We start from the raw sequence: 6221 nt of genomic DNA, 5'->3' as shown, positions 1-6221 counted from the left end.
AGTAAGTCTGTACAGTGCTTTGACAAGTATTGCCATTTTAATGGTGTTAATTCTCTCACACCATGAGTAGGGTAGATGTTTCCATTTCCTTGTGTCCTCTTTTATTTCTTAAAATAATTTTTTGTAAACTTTGTAAACTTTCACTTCTTTAGTTAAGTTGACTCCAAGGTAATTGATTTTTTTGAGGCACAACTATAAGTGAAAATTTTTAATGTCTTTTTTCTCTTTAATCATTTGTATTTAGAAATGCAACTGATTTTGTATATTATTTTGTAGACTGCCATTTCACTATACAAACTTATTATTTCTTGAATCTTTTGATACTGTTTAAGACTTTCTAAACGAAGTATCACGGCATCTGCAAAGAGTGAGAATTTGACTTATTTGCTCCTATTAGGATGTCCTTGTTATCATTTTCTTGCTTAATTATTTTGTCAAGTAGTTCAACAGTATATTGAATAGAAGTGGCAAGATCAGCAACCTTGTCTTGTGCCAGATCTTAGAGGAAAGGCTTTACATTTTCCCCCATGGAGTATAATGTTTTCCATAATCATATTGAGAAAATTTCCTTCGTTCTCATCTTCTTGAGAGTGGTGTTCCTTTTATTATAAACAGGTGCTGAACTTTATCAAAGCTTTTTCTGCATCAATTGATCTGATTATATGGTTTTTATGTTTCCTTCTATTATATATATTATGTACATTGATTTGCATATGTTAGGTCACTTTGCATCTCTGGAATGACTAGTAATTGGTTCTAGTATTTACCTTTTAATTAAACTGTTGAATTATTTTGGTAGTATTTTGTTGAGAATATTTGCATCTGTGTTCATCAAAAAGATCGGCCTGTTGATCTCTTTGTGTGTGTGTGTGTGTGTGTGTGTGTGTGTGTGTGTGTGTGTGTGTGTGTTGGCTTTCTCTACTTTGGGTATCAGGGTGATGTTACTTCTAGAAACTATTTGAGAGTGTTTTTGTTCTTCTCTTTTCTGAAAATCTTGAAAAGAATTGGCAGTAGGTCCTCTTTAAAAGTTAAAATGGGGGTCGGAGAGATAGCATGGAGGTAAGGCATTTGCTTTTCATGCAGAAGGTCATCGGTTCGAATCCCGGTGTCCCATATAGTCCCCCGTGCCTGCCAGGAGCAATTTCTGAGCATTGAGCCAGGAGTAACCCCTGAGCACTGCCGGGTGTGATCCAAAAACCACAAAATAAATAAATAAATAAATAAATAAATAAATAAATAAATAAATAAATAAATAAATAAAAGTTAAAATGAATTCACTAGTGAATCCATTAGAGCTGGGCTCTGTATTTGGGAAGTCTTTTGATTACTTCAATTTCTATGATAGTAGATAGGTGTTTTCAGATATTTCAGATCATCTTTATTCAAACTGAGAAGTTATAAATACCCAAAATATTTTTTGTTTCTTAGACATTCTCATATTTTTGGCAGAAAAATTCTCAAAGTTATCTCTGATTACCCTTTAAAGTTCTGTAGTATCTGTAGTGAATTTCTTCTTTTTTGTTGTCATTTTATTAAGTTTCTCTCTTTCGAGTCTTGCTAATGGTCTTTCAATCTTGTCTATTTTTTAAAGAACAATCTCTTACTTTAATTGATCTTTTGAGGTTTCATGGGGGTTATAGATCACTAATTTCTGATCTATATTTTTTTTCTTTTGCCTGCCTATTTTGGTTCATTTGGTTTGTCATTTTCCAATTTTTTAAGCTGTGCCATTAGTTTATAAAGGCCATTCATTCCTTCTGATGAATGCTTGAAAAGCTATATATTAACCTTTTAATAGCATTTTTTGTGTCTGGCTATTGTAAATAGTGCTGCAATGGATATAGGTGTGAGGAAGGGATTTTTGTATTGTATTTTTGCGTTCCTAGGATATATCACAAGGAGTGGAGTAGTTGGATCATATGGGAGTTCATTTTTCAGTTTTTTGAGGAATCTCCATATTGTTTTCCATAAAGACTGGACTAGACAGCATTCCCACCAGCAGTGAATAAGAATTCCTTTCTCTCCACATCCCCACCAGCACTAATTGTTCTTCTTTGTGATGTGTGCCAGTCTCTGTGGTGTGAGATGGTACCTCACTGTAGTTTTGATTTGCATCTCCCTGATGATTAGTGACGTGGAGCATTTTTTCATGTCTTTTGGCCATTTGTATTTCTTCTTTGAGGAAGTGTCTGTTCATTTCTTCTCCCATTTCTTTGATGGGGTTATATGTTTTTTTCTTATTAAGTTCTGTAAGTACCTTGTATATCTTAGATATTAGGCCCTTGTCTGATGGGTATTGGGTGAATAGTTTCTCCCATTCTGTAAGTGGCTTTTGTGTCTTAGGCACTATTTCCTTTGAGGTGCAGAAGCTTCTCAGCTTAATATAGTCCATCTGTTTATCTCTGTTTCCACTTGTTTGGAGAATGCTGTTTCTACCTTGAAGATGCCTTTAGTCTCAATGTCATATAGTGTTTTACCTATGTGTTGTTCTATATACCTTATGGTTTCAGGTCCAATATATAGGTCTTTAATCTATTTGAATTTGATCTTTGTGCATGGTATTAGATGGGAGTCTGAGTTCTCTTTTGTGCAAGTGGCTAACCATTGTGCCAACACCATTTGTTAAAGTCTTCCCTTGCTCCATTTTGGATTTTTTTGCTCCTTTATTAAAAAGATTAGTTGATTTTATGTCTGGGGAATATTCTCTGAGTACTTAAATTTGATGCTGCTCCTAAAGAGCTAAATTTTAATGTATATCATACATTACCTGCAAATAGAGATTATTTCACTTCCTCTTTTCCAATAAGTATTCTTTTTATTCCTTTCACTTACCTGATTACTTTTTCTGGGACTTCTAATATTATGTTGAATAAGAGCAAACAAACAAACAAACAAAAAAAACAAGTTAATTTGTGCTCCTCTCTTTTTTTTTCTTGAATAGGACAGTAAATATTGGGGAAGTTAGAGAGGGAATTCCCTTGGCCTAAGAGATGCAGGATTTCTCCACCCTTGCTACTGTTGTTGTTGTTTGTTGCTTTTTTTTCCTATGGGTTTTCTTTTGTGTGTGTGTGTGTGTGTGTGATTTTTTTTTTATTTCAGGATCATGGTTATTGCATGTTTGGTGTCTTTATTGCTGTGATGCTTTTCGAGTTTTCCGTTTAATATTTAAAAATTTTTTTAGTAGTGTTGTTATGTTTCTCCCTTTTTCCTTTCTTCTCTTAAACTGATTATTTATAGCCTCTAGAAGAACTCCTCCCATTTTTTACTTGTTTGTTTTTTGCCCCATTTTATTTTTTTTATTTTATTTTTTTTTAATTTTTATTTTGATCATAGTGGTTTACATAGTGTTGACAATAATATTTTAGGTACATATTTACATCAAATCAGGGGGGATTCCCATCACCAAATTGTCCTCCCTACACCTCGTTTCTGTCCTACCTCGCATTTCCTCTTCCCTCACCCCAGGGCGGCTAGAATATGTGGTCCCCTCTGTATCTAACCCACAACTTAGTAGTCTTGCACCTGTTTGGTCTTGATGCCTCCCTTAGTTCCCCCTCTAGCTGGAGGCAGGACTAGCTAGTTCAAGTTGCGTGGTTTTGTTTGAAAAAGAGAAAAGTAATAAACTGAAGTAAGGGTCTAATACACCGAAACTGGGCGGAATCCTTCTAGAGGCTCTCATCATTGATTTGAGAGATGGAGAAAAAGAAGGTGAAACACTCCACCAGTACCAAAAGAAGTGTCAAATATCCAGTGAGGGCTCGAGCTATATCGATAAGCACCACAAAAAAAAACAGGCAAACAAACAAACAAAAAAGCAAAACAAACAACAAACAAACAAACAAAAACAAACAAACAAAAAAACACGCCATGGTCTTGAAATGAGAAACATGGCATAGCACATAACGAAAGAAAAGAAAGGAAGAGAAAATATAAGTATGATTGGGGACAATTTCAATACTCACACCCAAAAAGAGAAATCGACCAAAATAGATAGGTAAATAAAAATAATAATAACAATAATAAATGGAGGTAAAAAAAATATATAATAACCAAGGTTTTGTGCTTTTTGTATTTTGTTTTTTCCCTCCTGCCCTGGCACAGTAAATATTGGGGTCATTCGAAAAGGAATTCACTTAGCCTAAGAGATATGGGGTTTCTCCGTCCTTGGAGCATACTGTCATGGGATCAACTCTAGACTTTGCTCAGGAACCTTTACTCACCCGGTGGTGGTTTTTTTTTTTTTTTTTTTTTTTTTTTTGGTGTGTGGAAGACTTCTGTTCTGTGTTTAGAGGTCTCAGTATCTGCACAGATCCTGAGGTGGGACTTATGATGAAGTCAGTCTTTGTGGTTCTAGAGGTTCTGTTACCTCAGTGTCATTTTAATCCATCTTCTGTGGTTGGTGATCTTGGTCTTTGCACTGAACCTAGGGTAGCACCTAGGATAGCGTCTTTCTTTGTGCTTCCAAAAGCCCCGTTCCGTTACAATTTTCTCTGCTGGACCTTTGGGACTGGGGATCCTGATTATTGTGCAGGTCATAGTTCAAACCCTAAACTATTTTATTTTTTTCTTTCCTTCAAACAGAACCACATAATTTGAACCATCTTGTTTCACCTCACAAGTTGAGGGGTAAATAATGGAGGGTATCAAGACCAGACAGTCGTATGAACATTAAGTAGAAATAAAGAAATGATCAGACTTAAACACCAAATCCAAAGCCAACAACAACAGAATCGACAACCAATCTACAACATGCTAGACACAGAGGGGGCCACTTATACTAGCAACCCAGGTAAAGGAGGGGAATATGGGATGCATGTTGAGAACAGGGATGGAGGGAGGCAACATTGGTGGTGGGAATGCCCCTGATACAATGTCACTATGTACCTAAAAAATTACTGTGAAAGATTTGTAATCCACTTTGGTCAAAATAAAAAAAAATAAAAATAAAAAAGAGTGGAATCAAAGAACATCATAGCCTTGTTCCTGACCTCAGTGGAAATGCTTTCATTTAAGAATATTAAGAATAATATTGGTTATGGGCTTTTTATAGATACCTATTACTATTTTGGGGAGGGTTTCTTCAATATCTATTTTACTGAGGGTTTTCATCATGGGTATTGCATTTTTTCAAATGTTTTCTCTGCATTGACTGGTATCATCATACAAATTTTATCTTTCTTTTTTATTGTATGTGATGTATCAGTAATTCAACATTTACTGCTGTTGATTGATTTTAATATAATGAAACATCCTTTCATCCCTGGGATGAAACTCACATAATCATGATGCATAATTTTTTTTATGGGCTGTTGAATTCAGTTTGCTAAGATTTTGTTGAGGATTTTAACAAATGAGTTGTTTTTCTTTCTTTTTTTTTAATATGGAACGCATCACAAATTTGCATGTCATCCTTGCGCAGGGGCATGCTAATTTTCTCTGTATTGTTCCAATTTTAGTATATGTACTGCCGAAGTGAGCACGAGTTGTTTTTCTTGGTAGTATCTCTGTAGACTTTGGGAATCAGCATATTATAAGCGTCATTTAAGGTATTGTGGAGGGTTCCCATTTCTTCAAAATTTTGGAAGAATTTCTGAATCAGTGGTAATAATTCTTCTTTGAATGTTTGATAAAACTGCCTAATTACTTTCTTGAATTTAAATTTAGTTTGGCCTCTCAGGTCTTTTTTGTTTTCCAAAGGAGTGCACAATTTTTCTCCATCCTTTTACTCTAAGCCTGATCCTATCCTGAAATTTTAGGTGTACTTTCTGTAATTTGCAAATAGTTGGGTTTTGTTTCCTGATCCAACCTCAGCTCTGTTACTTTTCTGTTGTTGTTGTTGTTTTTTGGGCCACATCCGGCAGTGCTCAGGGGATACTCCTGGCTGTCTGCTCAGAAATAGCTCCTGGCAGGCACAGGGGACCATATGGGACACCGGGATTCGAACTAACCACCTTTGGTCCTAGATTGGCTGCTTGCAAGGCAAACGCCGCTGTGCTATCTCTCTGGGCCCTGCTCTGTTACTTTTGATGGAAGAATTTAGACTATTGATATTCAAGGAAACTATTAACCAAAAAGACTGTTGCATCATTATATTGTGTAGGGTTGTTGCTGTTAAAATTTGAGCTTAGGTTTACATAAGTAACCTTTGAGTAGTTCAGATAGAGTCCGTTTGATTATTGCAAATGTTGCGAGTTATTTTTTGTCTAAGAATATTTTTTATC

General features: G+C 35.3%; 1 non-coding gene across 1 annotated transcript; it reads right to left on the bottom strand.

Moving 5' to 3' along the window:
* Positions 1-5374: 5374 nt before the first annotated feature.
* LOC125995393 (U6 spliceosomal RNA) lies at positions 5375-5480 on the bottom strand. Its single transcript, XR_007490929.1, has one exon. It is a non-coding gene; the product is annotated as a U6 spliceosomal RNA (small nuclear RNA).
* Between the last annotated feature and the right edge of the window lie 741 nt (positions 5481-6221).

Source organism: Suncus etruscus, chromosome 17, assembly GCF_024139225.1.
Source record: "Suncus etruscus isolate mSunEtr1 chromosome 17, mSunEtr1.pri.cur, whole genome shotgun sequence".
NCBI classification, from domain to species: Eukaryota; Metazoa; Chordata; class Mammalia; order Eulipotyphla; family Soricidae; genus Suncus; species Suncus etruscus.
Note: the sequence above shows the minus strand (reverse complement) of the source record. Positions and strands in the feature narration are given on the sequence as shown.